A 20,000-nucleotide genomic window follows, 5' to 3' on the forward strand; every position below is an offset into this window, starting at 1 on the left:
TTCCTCTTTGTACTTTGTAAGCACTATTTATTTGAACAACCTCTTAAAAGTGGATCATATCAGTACAATGTTTAACTTCTTTACTTAATCCATTCCATCATTTAATTCCACATCATTTTAGCTGTTTGCAATTTTACCAAATCAGCGAACTTTAATATTTTTGACTCAATAAATAAAGTGTTTGTATGTTCTCTATATCCAACATTATGTATCAGTCTAATTGATCTTTTTTGTAACACGGTTCATGAATGTAGCACACATTTGTAGTTATTTCCCCACATTTCTGCACAATAACTCAGATATGGTAATACTATAGTATTGAAGTGATTTGTTAAACCAAATATTGTGTTTTTTTCCATATACAACAACCTATCTGGACTCCATAAGAGAATCGATAAGGAATCGGTTCGATAAGAGGATTCGATAATAGGCTCGAACTCGATAATTTCTTATCAAACATCATCCCTAGTTATAAGTGACAAATTGTATTGTTATTAGTATCAACATTTCAGCTATTAATCATTACTTTACATATATTTTCTTTGTTTTTTCTTACATTTCTATTGGGGTTTTTCAACAATATGTTGCAGGTCGTAAATGGCTCCCTGGCACCACGTTGGACACCCCTGTAGTAACTAACAATAGTACACTTTGTCACCTACAACACAAAGCTCACAGTAAGTTTTGTCTTTACATATTTGCAATGTCTGATTTTATATATATTTTTTAACTATATAAGAAAGTACCAAAGGGCCCCCGCATACTTTTGACTTTTCTTTGAGGAAAAAGTTTCGATACCCTTGGTATAGGTCAGTGTTTTTCAACCACTGTGCCGTGGCACACTAGTGTGCCGTGAGATACAGTCTGGTGTGCCGTGGGAGATTATCTAATTTCACCTATTTGGGTTAAAAATATTTTTTGCAAAACAGTAATTATAGTCTGCAAATGATGTGTTGTTGTTGAGTGTGGGCGTTGTCTAGAGCTCAGCAGAGTAACCGTGTAATACGCTTCCATATCAGTAGGTGGCAGCAGGTAGCTAATTGCTTTGTCGATGTCGGAAATAGCGCGAGGCAGCGTGTAGGTAAAAAGGTGTCTAATGCTTAAACCAAAAATAAACAAAAGGTGAGTGCCCCTAAGAAAAGGCATTGAAGCTTAGGGAAGGCTATGCAGAACGAAACTAAAACTGAACTGGCTACAAAGTAAACAAAAACCGAATGCTGGACGACAGCAAAGACTTACTGTGGAGCAAAGACGGCGTCCACAGTATACATCCGAACATGACATAAAAATCAACAATGTCCCCACAAAGAAAGATAAAAACAACTGAAATATTATTGATTGCTTAAACAAAATAGATGCGGGAAATATTGCTCAAAGGAAGACTTTAAACTGCTACAGGAAAATACCAGAAAAAAGAGAAAAAGCCACCAAAATAGGAGCGCAAGACAAGAACAGGAAAACAGCAAAAAACTTCAAATAAGTCATGGCGTGATATGACAGGTCGTGACAGTACATCTACTTTGAGACAAGAGCTATAGTGATGCATGGTTGGTTATGGTTTAAAGCCCATCCATAGAACCTTCCATTTTCTACCGCTTGTCCCTTTCGGGGTCGCGGGGGGTCGCTGTACCCTATCTCAGCTGCATTCGGGCGGTATGGTTTAAAGTCATATCCAACTTTTTACCGTCAACTGAGTTTCGTTTTTTAATGATTTCTGCTGGTGGTGTGCCTCTGGATTTTTTCAACGCAAAAAATGTGCCTTGGCTCAAAAAAGGTTGAAAAACACTGGTATAGGCTATCCGTGAAACGTTGTTTAACATGGAAGTGTTGGGCCCTACAAAGTGTTTACACTGTAATTATTGTGCTTATAGCACACCAGCTGTTTGATTGTAACATTCATCTTAGTTGTAGCTTATTACCAAATTTGGAGTTGTTGAAATCGCCATGTAAAATTGCTGATGCTAATAGTAGCCTGCTTATGGCAAATCCAATATAAATTGGTGTCACGTGCAACAATGGCATCGAAGCATGGCACTGTATGATTTTGTGTACCGATGAAATCTGAGCGGTGCCTATAAAAGTATCAAATTTGGCACACATCCCGATGTAAAACACAAGGAAGTGTTTTAAATGTAGAAACTCTCCTTCAAGTCTTTCAGAAAGCAGGTGTCGTGCCAGCAAGTGTTCTCCTGGCTGGACCGACCAAATGCAAACGCCACAAAACCCAAACCGCTTTTCTTCCCCCCTCCTCCTCCTCCATCCCGCTGCCAGCTCTTCTGCTGGGCGGTGGTCGCTGGTGAGAAAGTTAATTCACTTGGAATACACCTCACTTTTTCCCCGCTGCAGACTTTCCACTCGCGAGCCGCTGCCAACAGATGCCACAGTTGGAACGTTTGAATGCCGCCATTTAGGAGAGAAAAAACAACAACATTCTGGATCTCTCTAATTACGAGAGCTGCCGGGCCCCGGTCCACTTGAACTATGCGAGGTTCTGGGGGTTTGTGTGAGAGAGCGGCATGGGATCACACCTGGACCGAAGTGGTTCTCTGGCTCGCCATGTGTCAGAGATCACAGTCATAACATTTCAGTCAGGATGAGTCCAGTCAAAACACCCGTCTGCCCCCACTCAGGTACATTTTCCTGCAGAAACTTCAAAAGTAGCCAATAATGTGGCCGGGCAGCGTATATGAAAACACGAGCACACAATGGGTCTTTTGGGTGTTAAAACAAACACACACACACACACACACACACACACACACACACACACACACACACACACACACACACACACACACAGGTTATCATTTGGAATGGGGACCAGGTTTTGGATCATCACTTGTGGGGACCACCCTTTCTACAGGTTGTGGAGGCATAAAAAAAATGGTGTAGAATGACCACTGCCCAGTTCGCTCATACACGTCTTTAAATCTCTGGATTGATGAAGTAATGTGCTGATCATTCTTACTGGGGACCCTGGGGAAAAAGAGTTACCCTATATTACCAAATAGTAGCCCGGGCGTTTATTTCACAAAATCGATTTTGGAGACAGGCGTTTAAAGGGGAACATTATCACCAGACCTATGTAAGCGTCAATATATACCTTGATGTTGCAGAAAAAAGACCATATATTTTTTTTAACCGATTTCCGATTTCTAAATGGGTGAATTTTGGCGAATTAAACGCCTTTCTATTATTCGCTCTCGGAGCGATGACGTCACAATGTGACGTCGCATCGGGAAGCAATCCGCCATTTTCTCAAACACAGTACAAACACCGAGTCAAATCAGCTCTGTTATTTTCCGTTTTTTCGACTGTTTTCCGTACCTTGGAGACATCATGCCTCGTCGGTGTGTTGTCGGAGGGTGTAACAACACGAACAGGGACGGATTCAAATTGCACCAGTGGCCCAAAGATGCGAAAGTGGCAAGAAATTGGACGTTAGTTCCGCACACTTTACCGACGAAAGCTATGCTACGACAGAGATGGCAAGAATGTGTGGATATCCTGCGACACTCAAAGCAGATGCATTTCCAACTGGACTGGACAGATCAGCTTTCAGGAAAAGAGAGCGGATGAGGGTATGTCTACAGAATATATTAATTGATGAAAACTGGGCTGTCTGCACTCTCAAAGTGCATGTTGTTGCCAAATGTATTTCATATGCTGTAAACCTAGTTCATAGTTGTTAGTTTCCTTTAATGCCAAACAAACACATACCAATCGTTGGTTAGAAGGCGATCGCCAAATTCGTCCTCGCTTTCTCCCGTGTCGCTGGCTGTCGTGTCGTTTTCGTCGGTTTCGCTTGCATACGGTTCAAACCGATATGGCTCAATAGCTTCAGTTTCTTCTTCAATTTCGTTTTCGCTACCTGCCTCCACACTACAACCATCCGTTTCAATACATGCGTAATCTGTTGAATCGCTTAAGCCGCTGAAATCCGAGTCTGAATCCGAGCTAATGTCGCTATATCTTGCTGTTCTATGCGCCATGTTTGTTTGTGTTGGCATCACTGTGTGACGTCACAGGAAAATGGACGGGTGTTTATAACGATGGTTAAAATCAGGCACTTTGAAGCTTTTTTTAGGGATATTGCGTGATGGGTAAAATTTTGAAAACAACTTCGAAAAATAAAATAAGCCACTGGGAACTGATTTTTAATGGTTTTAACCCTTCTGAAATTGTGATAATGTTCCCCTTTAAAAGAAGCAGGCGGTTATTTGCACAGGGCTTTTATTTATTTTTGCACCAGCCTGCACCAGGCCATTATTTGGTTACAATGGTTACTGTCCAGTATTTTTTTTTTTTGTACAAAAAACTTTAAATGTAAAAGCTATTGTAAACATACAAACAAAAAAACAAGAGATCAACATGAGGTAGGCTATCAAAAGACAAGAGAGCAACAAGGCCTCCACATGGCAGTAGTGCAACAATTGTCAAATAGAATACCAATACTAAAAATAAATACACTTTTTAAATAAAGCAGCTTACCGGGAAAAATAAAATTATGGTACCAAGTACTCAAGTATAGGGATGATGTTCGAAACCGGTTCTCCCGGTTGTTGGATAAGAAAAGAACCGATTCCATGGACTCGAATCCCTTTTTGAGAACCGGTTCCTGATATCGAGGCCACTATAGTAAAGAAAAAGAGTTGGTTCTTTATTCGAATCCATGGGAACGAATCCCGTCCCACAAGAAATGCCCCGTGGAACATCACAGCAAATGACGTAGCTCAGTCATTAGACTGAGCTACGTCATTTTCTGTGATGTCACACAAGCAGCAAAAATAATGGACCGGAAAAAACGCCTCAAGGCATGGCTATTCACCTATAGTGATCACAGAGACAGGTTGTTTTTGTGTTACTGTATATATTTGTTTTTCTGAAAAATCCCACTTAATATACTTTGGGTAACAACAGTCAATATTTATTTATTTTATTTTTTAGGGGGGTATAAGTCAATATTTATTTTTATTTTTTTCTTATAAAATAAAAGTGAGCTTTTGTTAAACCAAATATTGTGTTTTTTTCCATATACAACAACATATCTGGATTCGATAAAAGAATCGATAAGGAATCGGTTTGATAAGAGGATTTGATAATGGGCTCGAACTCGATAATTTATTATCAAACATCATCCCTACTCAAGTATAAAACCCACCATCAAAACAGAACAATAATACTGTCACTTAAATAAAATAAAGGCTACAGTACTCCAAGGTTTAAATAAAGCAGCATACAGGAAAAATACAATTATGGTACCAAGTACTCTATAAAACCATCAAAACAATAATACTGCAGCAAACGCAACCCCAGTTACATTGTAATCTAAATTATGCAAAGACCCCGGGCGGCTATTAGGACATGGGCGGTTATTTGGTAATATACGGTAATATGGTTCATGGGGACCAAATTTTAATAATTTTGCATAATTCACACAAATTTGTACGTGACTACTGAGGACCATTTAAAAAAAAAAGAAGAAGTTCAAATTAGATGTTAAACATGTCTACTTTTCAGTAAACATGTTTTATGGGCCAAAGCTTCAAAATCACTTAGGCATCTTCAGAATGGATCTGACTATCATTTAGGGGACCTGTTTTTTTGTCCCCATACCATCAGAGGTCCCCTAAAGGTGACTGTGTAAACAGAGTGATGTCCCCATTAAGTAAGCATTGCCAGAACACATTCTCACACACACACACACACACACACACACACACACACACACACACACACACACACACACACACACACACACACACACACACACACACACATTCATGTCAATCAGCACTCTGAGGTGACCTGTCGCTCTTTTCCTGAGCGAGAAGCGTTGCTGTTTGTTTGGCCAGCATGTCCCAGCTTGTGTGGGACCTCTCGTCTATTCTCTCCACTCGTGCACGGGTCAGCAGAGCCACTGTATACGCACATACACACACGCACACACACACACTTCCAGGAAAAGAGGCCTGCCGCTGTGCGGAGCCCAGGCATCCACAGCGGTGTTGACCTGCGCGGTGGCTCCACAACTCTTCGGAGACCCGCTGACGTCGCTCGGAGGCAGTTTTTCCAGGCTTTTTCTAGTCCGGACTTGGCCGGGTCGCAATCAGGAATGTCATAGTTTGTGTCGGACCGAAAACAGATGCATGATGGGAGGGCAACCGGGGGAATCTACATCCTGTTGCCAGGTGTTACTAATGTACCCAGGACCATATTTAATTAGTCCCGGCTTTTCTTTTCATCGCTGGGTGAGCAATTTTCACAATACTTGTGACACGGACCCAGGAAGTACGTTTTCTCGACAGACAGAGCTTTTAATAATAACGTTGTATCGTGATAAAGCATGTTGATGACACATTCTTTGTCGCGCAAATTTGACAGCGACAAGCGAACGAATGCAATGTGGCGCCCTTGCTCGAGAGTTAGCTGCTATTGTTACTCCACAGCAAGAGTCACTAATCCTCCCCACTCCACGGCCGCAAGTAAACTTAGTTTCTCACAACACTGTGGAGGACTAGCTAAACATGCCAGACTTCACCGCAGGAGGATACAGGAAGCCATGCTAACCGTTAAGCTAGAGCTCAGGAGTGGGTGATTCGATACAAATATTGACAGTAACAATACCAAGTATACTAAGGTATAAATATATATTTAGGAGTAGAGTTGTCCGATAATGGCTTTTTTGCCGATATCCGATATTCCCCAACTCTTAATTACCGATTCCGATATCAACCGATACCGATACATACAGTCGTGGAATTGACACATTATTATGCCTAATTTTGTTGCGATGCATTAAACAATGTAACAAGGTTTTCCAAAACAAATCAACTCAAGTTATGGGGGAAAAAAATGCCAACATGGCACTGCCATATTTATTATTGAAGTCACAAAGTGCTTTTTTTTTTTTTAACATGCCTCAAAACAGCAGCTTGGAATTTGGGACATGCTCTCCCTGAGAGAGCATGAGGAGGTTGAGGTGGGCGGGGTTGGGGGGGGTGTATATTGTAGCGTCCCGGAAGAGTTAGTGCTGCAAGGGGTTCTGGGTATTTGTTCTGTTGTGTTTATGTTGTGTTACGGTGCAGATGTTCTCCCGAAATGTGTTTGTCATTCTTGTTTGGTGTAGGTTCACAGTGTGGCGCATATTTGTAACAGTGTTAAAGTTATTTATACGGGCACCCTCAGTGTGACCTGTATGGCTGTCGACCAAGTATGATTTGCATTCACTTGTGTGTGTGAAAAGCCGAAGATATGTGATTGGGCCAGCACGCAAAGGCAGTGCCTTTAAGGTTTATTGGCGCTCTGTACTTCTCCCTACGTCCTTGTACACAACGGCGTTTTAAAAAGTCATGAATTTTACTTTTTGAAACCGATACCGGTAATTTTGAAACTGATACCGATAATTTCCAATATTAAATTTTAAAGCATTTATCGGCATCTCTAATACTAAAGGTATATATATAATTAGGAGCCTTTGTAATAGTTCTATCATCATTTATAAATCAAATATTATGTCATGATATACAGTACAGGCCAAAAGTTTAGACACACCTTCTCATTCAATGGGTTTTCTTTATTTTCATGACTATTTACATTGTAGATTGTCACATCAAAACTATGAATGAACACATGTGGAGTTATGTACTTAACAAAAAAAAGGTGAAATAATTGAAAACATGTTTTATATTCGAGTTTCTTCAAAATAGCCACCCTTTGCTCTGATTACTGTTTTGCACACTCTTGGCATTCTCTCAATGAGCTTCAAGAAGTAGTCACCTGAAATGGTTTTCACTTCACAAGTGTCATAGTTTTGATGCCTTTAGTGACAATCTACAATGTAGATAGACATGAAAATAAAGAAAACGCATTGAAATGAGGTGTGTCCAAACTTTTAGCCTGTACTGTACATCATTAAAGGCCTACTGAAACCCACTACTACCGACCACGCAGTCTGATAGTTTATATATCAATGATGAAATCTTAACATTGCAACACATGCCAATACGGCCGGGTTAGCTTACTAAAGTGCAATTTTAAATTTTGCACGAAATATCCTGTTGAAAACGTCTCGGTATGATGACGTCAGCGCGTGGAGGACATTTTGGGACAGCATGGTGGCCAGCTATTAAGTCGTCTGTTTTCATCGCAAAATTCCACAGTATTCTGGACATCTGTGTTGGTGAATCTTTTGCAATTTGTTCAATGAACAATGGAGACAGCAAAGAAGAAAGCTGTAGGTGGGAAGCGGTGTATTGCGGCCGACTGCAGCAACACAAACACAGCCGGTGTTTTCATTGCTTACATACCCGGAAGATGAACTGGGACAACAGAGACTCTTACCAGGAGGACTTTGAGTTGGATGCGCAGACGTGGTACCGTGAGTACGCATGCAGCTGCGGCTTCCAAACATTTGATCGCTTGCCCGTACGTGCGTGCCGCTATGTGCATGTCACGTACGTAACTTTGGGGACTTTGGGGAAATATATGTGCTGTATGAACTTTGGGGAGGTGAACGGTACTTTGGGCTGTGGGATTGAGTGTGTCGTGCAGGTGTTTGAGTTGTATTGGCGGGTTATATGGACGGGAGGGGGGAGGTGTTTGTTATGCGGGATTAATTTGTGGCATATTAAATATAAGCTTGGTTGTGTTGTGGCTAATAGAGTATATATATGTCTTGTGTTTATTTACTGTTTTAGGCATTCCCAGCTGAATATCAGGTCCCACCCGCCTCTCACCGCATCTTCCCTATCTGAATCGCTCCCACTGCCCTATAGTCCTTCACTCTCACTTTCCTCATCCACGAATCTTTCATCCTCGCTCAAATCAATGGGGAAATCGTCGCTTTCTCGGTCCGAATCGCTCTCGCTGCTGGTGGCCATGATTGTAAACAATGTGCAGATGTGAGGAGCTCCACAACCTGTGACGTCACGCTACCCGTCTGCTACTTCCGGTACAGGCAAGGCTTTTTTATCAGCGACCAAAATTTGCGAACTTTATCGTCGATGTTCTCTACTAAATCCTTTCAGCAAAAATATGACAATATCGCGAAATGATCAAGTATGACACATAGAATGGACCTGCTATCCCTGTTTAAATAAGAAAATCACATTTCAGTAGGCCTTTAATGCAAGAGGCCCATTATTGACCATCCCTATCAGGAAGTCGTCATCAAGTTTCAGGATTTTACCAAGATTGCCAACATACTGGCAAGTGGCGTGGTCATTATGACATCTTCATATAATTGCATAATCTGCACTGATGCATACAATTTCTTAAAAAAAACTATAAAATTTTTTTTTAAAAAGCTACACATTTAAAAACAAATCTGTTATTAATTAGTATTAGCATGTTTTTGTCTTATATCCTTTTGCTCTTTTTTTAAATTGCTTATTATTGTACATTGTTGAGAATTGTTCAAGTTTCTGAAGATTTCTCCAATCCTTGTAGTGACTTTTTTCTTTATTTCTTTATTATATTTACACATCTACCAAACTGTCACGTCCACTTTGGTTCCATTTACTTGGAACAAAAAAGGCAGTAAAATGTCTGCCTTCACGGGCAAAAAGTAGCTAAAGTTGAGCAAATCGTGATCTCAAAATCTTGCCGCAAAGTAATGCGCCTGTGCCTCACCAATTGGCCTCCCCCCGTGGGAGATTTCTGCCTGTTCTTGCCGCCTAAACAAATGGTCGTCCTCAATTTGGTCAAACACTTGCATTGTTGTGAGCATGCTAAAGTCTTATGTGGAGAAAGTTGCCAACATATGGCAACACACACAAATACACAGGAGGTCATTAACAACAGCCCTGCCTTGGCCAGACTTAACGCCTGCTAATTGCTCATGTATGGCCCCTTTCACCCAGCTCTCACACACACACACACACACACACACACACACACACACACACACACACACACACACACACACACACACACACACACACACACACACACACACACTAAGCACAACAAAGCTGGCTGTGGGTGACGTCACACGTGTTGATACAAGGAGCAACACAAGTGGAAAATTGGACTTGTCGGGGGCCAGACGGCTGACTTCCTGATAGGAGGAGAGTGCCGTTCTGACCCGTTTGTGTGCACCCGCAAGTGCGCCGAGCCACACACAGGAAACGCACACAAAAGGCCTGTGTGTCATGTGGACAACACAACAGTGGTGACAGTTTAGCGTGGTCTTGTAAGCCACACAAAAAAAAAATACAAAATGCAGAATGCAAAATGTTCCACTTTCTTGACAAGGCATCAGAAACAGACCACATGGACGTCAACAACACGTTAATTATGCGGCCCGTCACAAATAAATTTGACACAAATAGATTTGGCGCTACGTGTTTTCCCTCACCCATAAACACATTAAAACGGGAATGTCTGTGAATGCAGCTTGGTCACACATGGTCTACCAGAGAATAAGAAGATGTAGTAGGCTGGATCAGTGTTGCCAACTTAGAGACTTTGTCACTATACTAAGTAGGCATGGGTGCCCAGTTTGTCACTTAAAAAAATTTACTAACCAAATCCCACCAGTATTGATCCACATTAGAGATGTCCGATAATGGCTTTTTTGCCGATATCCGATATTGTCCAACTCTTAATTACCGATTCCGATATCAACCGATACCGATATATACAGTCGTGGAATTAACACATTATTATGCCTAATTTTGTTGTGATGCGTGCTGGATGCATTAAACAATGAAACAAGGTTTTCCAAAATAAATCAACTCAAATTATGGAAAAAAATGCCAACATGGCACTGCCATATTTATTATTGAAGTCACAATGTGCATTTTTTTTTTAACATGACTCAAAACAGCAGCTTGGAATTTGGGACATGCTCTCCCTGAGAGAGCATGAGGAGGTTGAGGTGGGCGGGGGTGAGGTTGAGAGGGGGTGTATTGTAGCGTCCCGGACGAGTTAGTGCTGCAAGGGGTTCTGGGTATTTGTTCTGTTGTGTTTATGTTGTGTTACGGTGCGGGTGTTCTCCCGAAATGTGTTTGTCATTCTTGTTTGGTGTGGGTTCACAGTGTGACGTATATTTGTAACAGTGTTAAAGTTGTTTGTACGGCCACCGTCAGTGTGACCTGTATGGCTGTTGACCAAGAATGCCTTGCTAACACTTATGTGTGAAAAGCCGTAGATCAAGGGTCACCAACCTTTTTGAAACCAAGAGCTACTTCTTGGGTACTGATTAATGCGAAGGGCTACCAGTTTGATACACACTTAATTAAATTGCCAGAAATAGCCAATTTGCTCAATTTACCTTTAACTCTGTTATTATTAATAATTAATGATATTTATCTTTGTGGAAACACTGATCATCTTAATGATTTCTCACAATAAATATATATAGAAACAGATAAATATCAATATGCAACACTTTATATTTATATTTTCTCTAAATGCACATTTTTCAAATTGAACATTTTCAAATGATCACTTCTAAGACAGTCTTGTGAAATCACAATATCCCATTTTAACTAGCTAGCCACTAACATTTTTTAACAAATCATGAATTACTTTGCACCATGTTTGTACAAATAATAACTCATGTAAAATACAAAATTCAACTCTCAAATTTTTAAATAAATCATGTCACACTTTGAACTGGACACCAAATCTGTTATCTGTTTCTTTGTCAGTTAGTGAAGACCAACTCTTTAAAATATTTTCTTGGATTTTCAAATTCTATTTGAGTTTTGTCTCTCTTAGAATTGAAAATGTCGAGCAAAGCGAGACCAGCTTGCTAGTAAATAAATAAAATTTAAAAAATAGAGGCAGCTCACTGGTAAGTGCTGCTATTTGAGCTATTTTTAGAACAGGCCAGCGGGCTACTCATCTGGTCCTTACGGGCTACCTGGTGCCCGCGGGCACCGCGTTGGTGACCCCTGCCGTAGATATTATGTGATTGGGCCGGCACGCAAAGGCAGTGCCTTTAAGGCACGCCCCCAATATTGTTGTCTGGGTGGAAAACGGGAGAAATTCGGGAGAATGGTTGCCCAGGGAGATTTTCGGGAGGGGCACTGAAATGCGGGAGTCTCCCGGGAAAATCGGGAGGGTTGGCAAGTATGACTTGGAGAAGCAACTGCTCGGTACTTCTCCCTATGTCCGTGTACCACTCCGTACAGCGGCGTTTTAAAAAAGACATACATTTTACTTTTTGAAACAGATACCGATAATTTCCGATATTACATAAAAAACATTTATCGGCCAATAATATCAGCAATTCGATATTATCGGACATCTCCAATCCACATATTTTGATACTTCTGTTGCACGTGACGCCAAATTTGGTTGCAGACTTTGGTTGCGGCACCGACTCAAACACTAGCAAGCAAACAGGCTTATTTGTAGCAAACTGCCTTATGGTCAGTCCTTCTCGAATAATGGGGTTAGGGGGGCGAGGTGCGATGCCAGGGGGTGGGGGGGGCGCATGTAACCTCGGGGAACATATGATGAAGCAAATGTAGCACTTGGTGGGCGTAGGAGATGAGGAAAGACCGGTGTGTTGCTTCATTTAATGGTAATTAACTCACAATGTTATGCAGAGGTATAGTTATAACAATTTTATAGACAAGTTATATTGTTTATAGCCACGGTGGAGAGTGGGGGAGGGGTGTGAAATATTTTATTCTACCTTGGGGGCGCCTAACAGAATATATTTGAGAAGCACCACTTTAGGTTATGTTGCAATTCTTTTTAAAGCCAACAAAGCAAGCATTCTTGATAGAAATTACTCAAAACTAAGGCTCTACTCTTCAAAATGTGCTAGCTTGATGCTAATTTGCAGTGGATATGCCATAGACAAGCTGCTGATTAGCATTAGCGATTTTACTTGACGATTTCAACACTTCCAGATCTGGTAATCTAAACTACCGTATTTTCCGCACTATAAGGCGCACCTAAAAACCACAAATTTTCTCAAAAGCTAACAGTGCGCCTTATAACCCGGTGCGCTTTATTACGATTAATTTTCATAAAGTTTCGATCTCGCAACTTCGGTAAACAGCCGCCATCTTTTTTCCCGGTAGAACAGGAAGCGCTTCTTCTTCTACGCAAGCAACCGCCAAGGAAAGCACCCGCCCCCATAGAACAGGAAGCGCTTCACCCGCCCCCATAGAACAGGAAGCGCTTCACCCGCCCCCGGAAGAAGAAGAAAAAACGCGCGGATATCACCGTACGTTTCATTTCCTGTTTACATCTGTAAAGACCACAAAATGGCTCCTACTAAACGATCCGGTTCATAAAAAGACGCAATCTCTCCATCCGCACACGGATTACTACCGTATTTCACAGCAACTGAACTGCACTGTGGAACGGGAGCACGTACGGTGAATATTCGCTCCACAGGGAATGAGAAGTCATCCTTCACTGTGGTTCTAGCTTGCCATGCTAACTTCCTCCCATGGTGATATTCAAAAGGAAGACCTTGCCAAAAGAGACCTTTCCAGCCGGCGTCATCATAAAAGCTAACTCGAAGGGATGGATGGATGAAGAAAAGATGAGCGAGTGGTTAAGGGAAGTTTACGCGAAGAGGCCGGGTGGCTTTTTTCACACAGCTCCGAAGGCGAACACACCTTCACTAAGACGGGCAGACAGCCTCGGACGACATACGCCAACATTTGCCAGTGGATCGTAAATGCTTGGGCAGATATTTCGGTCACAACTGTGGTCCGAGCTTTCCGGAAGGCAGGATTCACAGAACAACAGCGACACTGACTCCCGATGACTTCTACGAGACGGAACCGGCCATTTTGGATACCACGCTTGCGCAACTTTTCAATTCGGACACCGAAGACGAAGAATTCGAAGGATTTACGAATGAAGAATAACTTCAGAAGGTGAGCGCTATGTTTATTTTGTGTGTTGTGACATTAACGTTCGAGCAACATTATGTTACTATTGCTCTACACCATTTTGAATTTTACTATGTTTGTGATTGCACATTTGCGTACATTTTGGGACAGAGTTGTTAGAACGCTGGTTTTCAATATATTATTAAAGTTTGACTGAACTATCTGACTGTTTTTTTGACATTCACTTTAGCGCAGCGTTTTTTTGACATTCACTTTAGCGCAGCGTAGGCGCGGCTTATAGTCCGGGGCGGCTTATTGGTGGACAAAATTATGAAATATGTAATTCATAGAAGGTGCGGCTAATAATCCGGTGCGCCTTATAGTGCGGAAAATACGGTACAACCAACAGCTGGTGTGAAATACGTTCAATACTTACAGTATAAACACTTTGTAGGAATCACGAAAAGATAAGACTGGCCCATTCAACTTAATAGCGAAAACTACTTCCTTACTGGGGCAGCGTGACTCAGTTGGTAGCAACTTGAGGGTTCAAGGTTCGACCCCTGCTTCGCCACCCTAGTCACTGCCGGTGTGTCCTTGGGCAAGACACTTTACACACCTGCTCCCAGTGCCACCCACACTTGTTTAAATGTAAGTTAAGTGGAGATAATAGGTTTCACTATGTCAAGCGCTTTGGGTCTCTAGAAAAAAGCACTAAATAAATATAAGTCACTTCACTGGGACAAACGTGTAAAAAAACAAGATATGACAAGGACAACACACTTATTATCAGCACATTCTTAATCTGAAATTGAAAATAGATTTCATTATTAAACAAATGAACATTTATTAGCGCATGAACACACAAAAGTAGCAAAAATTGGTACTGACGAGTACCGATTGCGAGGTACCGAGGAATTCAATCAATCAATCAATCAATGTTTATTTATATAGCCCAAAATCACAAGTGTCTCAAAGGGCTGCACAAGCCACAACGACATCCGCGGTACAGAGCCCACATAAGGGCAAGGAAAAACTCACAACCCCAATGGGACGTCGATGTGAATGACTATGAGAAACCTTGGAGAGGACCGCATATGTGGGTGACCTCCCCCCTCTAGGGGAGACCGGATGCAATGGACGTCGAGTGGGTCTGACATAATATATAGAATTGGTACCATATCGTGGAAGGTAGCCATCCCAACCCACGGGCGACATTTCAAATACATAGGTCATTTCGATATCTAATAGGGCTTGGTGGTAAAACAATATCAATATATATTGCGATAAACACGTAATCGATAACAATAAAAAGTGTGTTTGATATTTATTTTTTTCCGTCGGAAGAAGCTGGAAGGTTGGTTGATTCTTGAGTGAGAAGAGAAAGTACAAATGAGTGATGCAGAGAGCGAATAAATTGTGGATAAAACAGAAAAAGTCACCTTTGACAGAATGGCAGTCTTTGGGATATTTTTAAAAACAGACCGTAGTCAGACCAATGTGGTCTGTAAATGATGCAAGGTACTCGTCCCCACCAAGACCGCTAATACCACACCACCTTAGCCGCGCTCACCCTTTAGAGCAGTGGTGTCAAACTCATTTTAGCTCAGGGGCCAAAACGCTTACAAAAAAGTGGGACCCCATTTCTATGACTTGATGACATTTTGAAAGTTCCTAGCGCCAACACGATGAGAGTATTGGTGCGTGCAAAACAGCAGCAGGCGGCTGTGGCCTGCGGGCCGGTTCTAATACTAATCAAATATCATCCCGGGGGCCATAGATCGATCATTCGCAGGCCTTGACTTTGACACATAGGCACAAAGCTGTAACTTCCTGGCACTAAACCTGCAGAAAATAGTTCTCAGGTTACTCTATGTTTACATTTTCACACTTTGCACTACTTTGTTACACTTTATTTAGCATTTCTTACATATTCCTTATTTTTGCACCTTCGTTTTAAGAAGTTATTGTTGATTGATTGAAACTTTTATTAGTAGATTGCACAGTACAGTACATATTCCGTACAATTGACCACTAAATGGTAACACCCGAATAAGTTTTTCAACTTGTTTAAGTCGGGGTCCACGTTAATCAATTCATGGTAGATTAAGGTAGGTTAAGTGTTCAATGTTTAGAATTTGGTTGTGCTGACATTTCCTTTCTGCCTTGAGAGCTGAGGGGATTATAAACAGAGGAAGGTTACATTTGAAATGAAAATGTTTACACTTAATATATATTCTCCTGGTCCTAATTTTCCATAGGTCATACAAATATTAATAATTAGCAATATCAACTGACATAAAACAAACACATCTATTGTGATACAGTTTTCAGCCATATTGCACAGTCCTAATTATGTTTAGTTTTTTTGGCTCACTTATTATTCTCTGCCGCAGCATCCATTAAAATGACCGCCACCAATAGATTCCAGTTGTGTGGCAGCAAAACCACGAGCACTTTCTGCCATGTTGTAAGAATATAGGACATACTTTTATGACTAGACCAAGCTCTTAAAAGTCTTACCTGTAAAGTTTGAGGACAGACATGATAGAGAAAATGTTGGCTGATAATCGAGGAGAGAAAAAAGTTGATGGTGCCGTTCTCCATTCAGGGCATCTATCAGGATTCTTATCCCAGCAGGGGTGATCTAATCAGGCCGAATAATCTCCTACTCTAATAAAGACATATGATTGTGATCTGGCACAGGAGTGAAGCTTTGTAGGCAACCATGATGTCATTTATTTTTACTTGTATTTCAATATTAGTTTTATTTCCTAACTGCTGTGGTGAAGTTGCTTCTGGGCCAAACATACACGGGCTTACTTTTGGACTTTATCATAAACTGATCTAATGATCAGTGATTCTCAAACTGTGGTACCCGTACCACTAGGATTTGATTCATTAATTATGTACAGTGTTTTATTTTCCTATATTCAAACAGTGTTACTGTTCAAACTGTGTGTAATGTCGCAGTGGCCCAAAATATTAAATATACTTGTTAAACAAAACATCTGCCTTGTCGAATACTTAGGCCTACTACGCTACTGTATTTAAAAAGTTGATCATTTTGGTGGTACTTGGTGAAAAAAAAAAAGTTTGATTAAGTCCCATAAAGCGCACGCTTCTCGAGGATTAACTCTTACGATGTGCAAAAAAGGCAAGTTTAAGCTTGAAATGAGCACATTTGGCAGCACAATGGCCTGACTTGACTCACTCCCGACTTCGTTTTCAACGAGAGCACCTCAAGCAAGTCAAAGTCCGTCATGCAAATAAAAAAGTAGGACTTGTACATTGCCGGTTCCCTGCAAGACAACACTCCGGCCTTTAGGAAAGATGCACAAGGAGATGATTACTCAAACGCATTATTTTCGGGCCTCCCTATGTCGAGCATTAAAAGACTGCAGTTGGTACAAAATGCGGCTGCTAGACTTGACAAGAACGAGAAAGTTTGATCATGTTACACCTATACTGTATATACCTACATACATATACACCTATATATATATATATATATATATATATATATATATATATATATATATATATATATATATATACCTGCACTGGCTTCCTGTGCACTTAAGATGTGACTTTAAGGTTTTACTACTTACGGTACGTATAAAATACTACACAGTCTAGCTCCATCCTATCTTGCCGATTGTATTGTACCACATGTCCCGGCAAGAACTCTGGCTTATTAGTGATTCCCAGAGCCACCAAAAAAGTATTTGGGCTATGGAGCGTTTTCTATTGGGGCTCCAGTACTCTGGAATGCCCTCCCAGTAAGTTAGAGATGCTACCTCTGTAGAAGCATTTAAGTCCCATCTTAAAACTCATTTGTATACTCTAGCCTTTAAATAGACCCCCCTTTTTAGACCAGTTGATCTGCCATCTCTTTTCAGGAGAGGAGGGGCACAGATTAGGTGACCACAGATGAAGTGCTAGATGTTCAAAGTCGTGACCCAGGTTGGACCACTCATCTGTGCATCAGTTGGGGACGTCTATGCGCTGCTGACCTGTCTCCACTCAAGATGATCCCCTGCAGGCCCCACTATGGACTGGACTCTCACACTTTTAACTAGATCCACTATGGACTGGACTCTCACACTATTAACTAGATCCACTATGGACTGGACTCTCACACTATTAACTAGATCCACTATGGACTGGACTCTCACACTATTAACTAGATCCACTATGGACTGGACTCTCACACTATTAACTAGATCCACTACGGACTGGACTCTCACACTATTAACTAGATCCATTACGGACTGGACTCTCACACTATTAACTAGATCCACTATGGACTCACACTATTAACTAGATCCACTACGGACTGGACTCTCACACTATTAACTAGATCCACTATGGACTGGACTCTCACACTATTAACTAGATCCACTACGGACTGGACTCTCACACTATTAATTAGCTCCACTATGGACTGGACTATCACACTATTAACTAGATCCACTATGGACTGGACTCTCACACTATTAACTAGATCCACTATGGACTGTACTCTCACACTACTAACTAGATCCACTATGGACTGGACTCTCACACTATTAACAAGATCCACTATGGACTGGACTCTCACACTATTAACTAGATCCACTATGGACTGGACTCTCACACTATTAACTAGATCCACTACGAACTGAACTCTCACACTATTAACTACATCCACTATGAATTGGACTCTCATACTATTAACTAGATCCACTATGGACTGGCATCTCACACTATTAACTACATCCACTATGGACTGGACTCTCACGCTATTAACTAGATCCACTATGGACTGGACTCTCACACTATTAACTAGATCTACTAAGGACTGGATTCTCACACTATTAACTAGATCCACTACGGACTGGACTCTCACACTATTAACTAGATCCACTATGGACTGGACTCTCACACTATTAACTAGATTCACTATGGACTGGACTCTCACACTATTAACTAGATCCACTACAGACTGGATTCTCACACTATTAACTAGATCCACTGTGGACTCGACTCTCACACTATTAACTAGCTCCACTATGGACTGGACTCTCACACTATTAACTAGATCCACTATGGACTGGACTCTCACGCTATTAACTAGAACCACTATGGACTGGACTCTCACGCTATTAACTAGATCCACTATGGACTGGACTCTCACACTATTAACTAGATCCACTATGGACTGGACTATCACACTATTAACTAGATCCACAATGGACTGGACTCTCACACTATTAACTAGATCCACTACGGACTGGACTCTCACACTACTAACTAGATCCACTATGGACTGGACTCTCACACTATTAACTAGATCCACTATGGACTGTACTCTCACACTATTAACTAGATCCAATATGGACTCACACTATTAACTAGATCCACTATGGACTGGACTCTCACACTATTAACTAGATCCACTACGGACTGGCTTCTCACACTATTAACTAGATCCACAATGGACTGGACTCTCACACTATTAACTAGATCCACTACGGACTGGACTCTCACACTACTAACTAGATCCACTCTGGACTGGACTCTCACACTATTAACTAGATCCACTATGGACTGTACTCTCACACTATTAACTAGATCCACTATGGACTCACACTATTAACTAGATCCACTAGGGACTGGACTCTCACACTATTAACTAGATCCACTACGGACTGGCTTCTCACACTATTAACTAGATCCACTACGGACTGGACTCTCACACTATTAACTAGATCCACTATGGACTGGACTCTCACACTATTAACTAGATCCACTATGGACTGGACTCTCACACTATTAACTAGATCCACTACGGACTGGACTCTCACACTATTAACAAGATCCACTATGGACTGGACTCTCACACTATTAACTAGATCCACTATGGACTGGACTCTCACACTATTAACTAGATCCACTACGGACTGAACTCTCACACTATTAACTAGATCCACTATGGACTGGACTCTCACACTATTACCTAGATCCACTAAGGACTGGACTCTCACACTATTAACTTGATCCACTATGGACTGGACTCTCACACTATTAACTAGATCCACTACGTACTGGACTCTCACACTTTTAACTAGATCCACTATGGACTGGACTCTCACACTATTAACTAGATCCACTACGGACTGGACCCTCACACTATTTACTAGATCC

At 41.3% G+C, this 20,000-nt stretch overlaps 1 protein-coding gene across 1 annotated transcript in view; it reads right to left on the bottom strand.

The window, feature by feature from the left end:
* The window catches only part of erf (Ets2 repressor factor), a 101,996-nt gene that overhangs the window by 80,838 nt on the left and 1,158 nt on the right, over window positions 1-20,000 (bottom strand). The gene's annotated exons all lie outside the window — the stretch shown is intronic.

Source organism: Nerophis lumbriciformis, linkage group LG37 (assembly GCF_033978685.3).
Source record: "Nerophis lumbriciformis linkage group LG37, RoL_Nlum_v2.1, whole genome shotgun sequence".
NCBI classification, from domain to species: Eukaryota; Metazoa; Chordata; class Actinopteri; order Syngnathiformes; family Syngnathidae; genus Nerophis; species Nerophis lumbriciformis.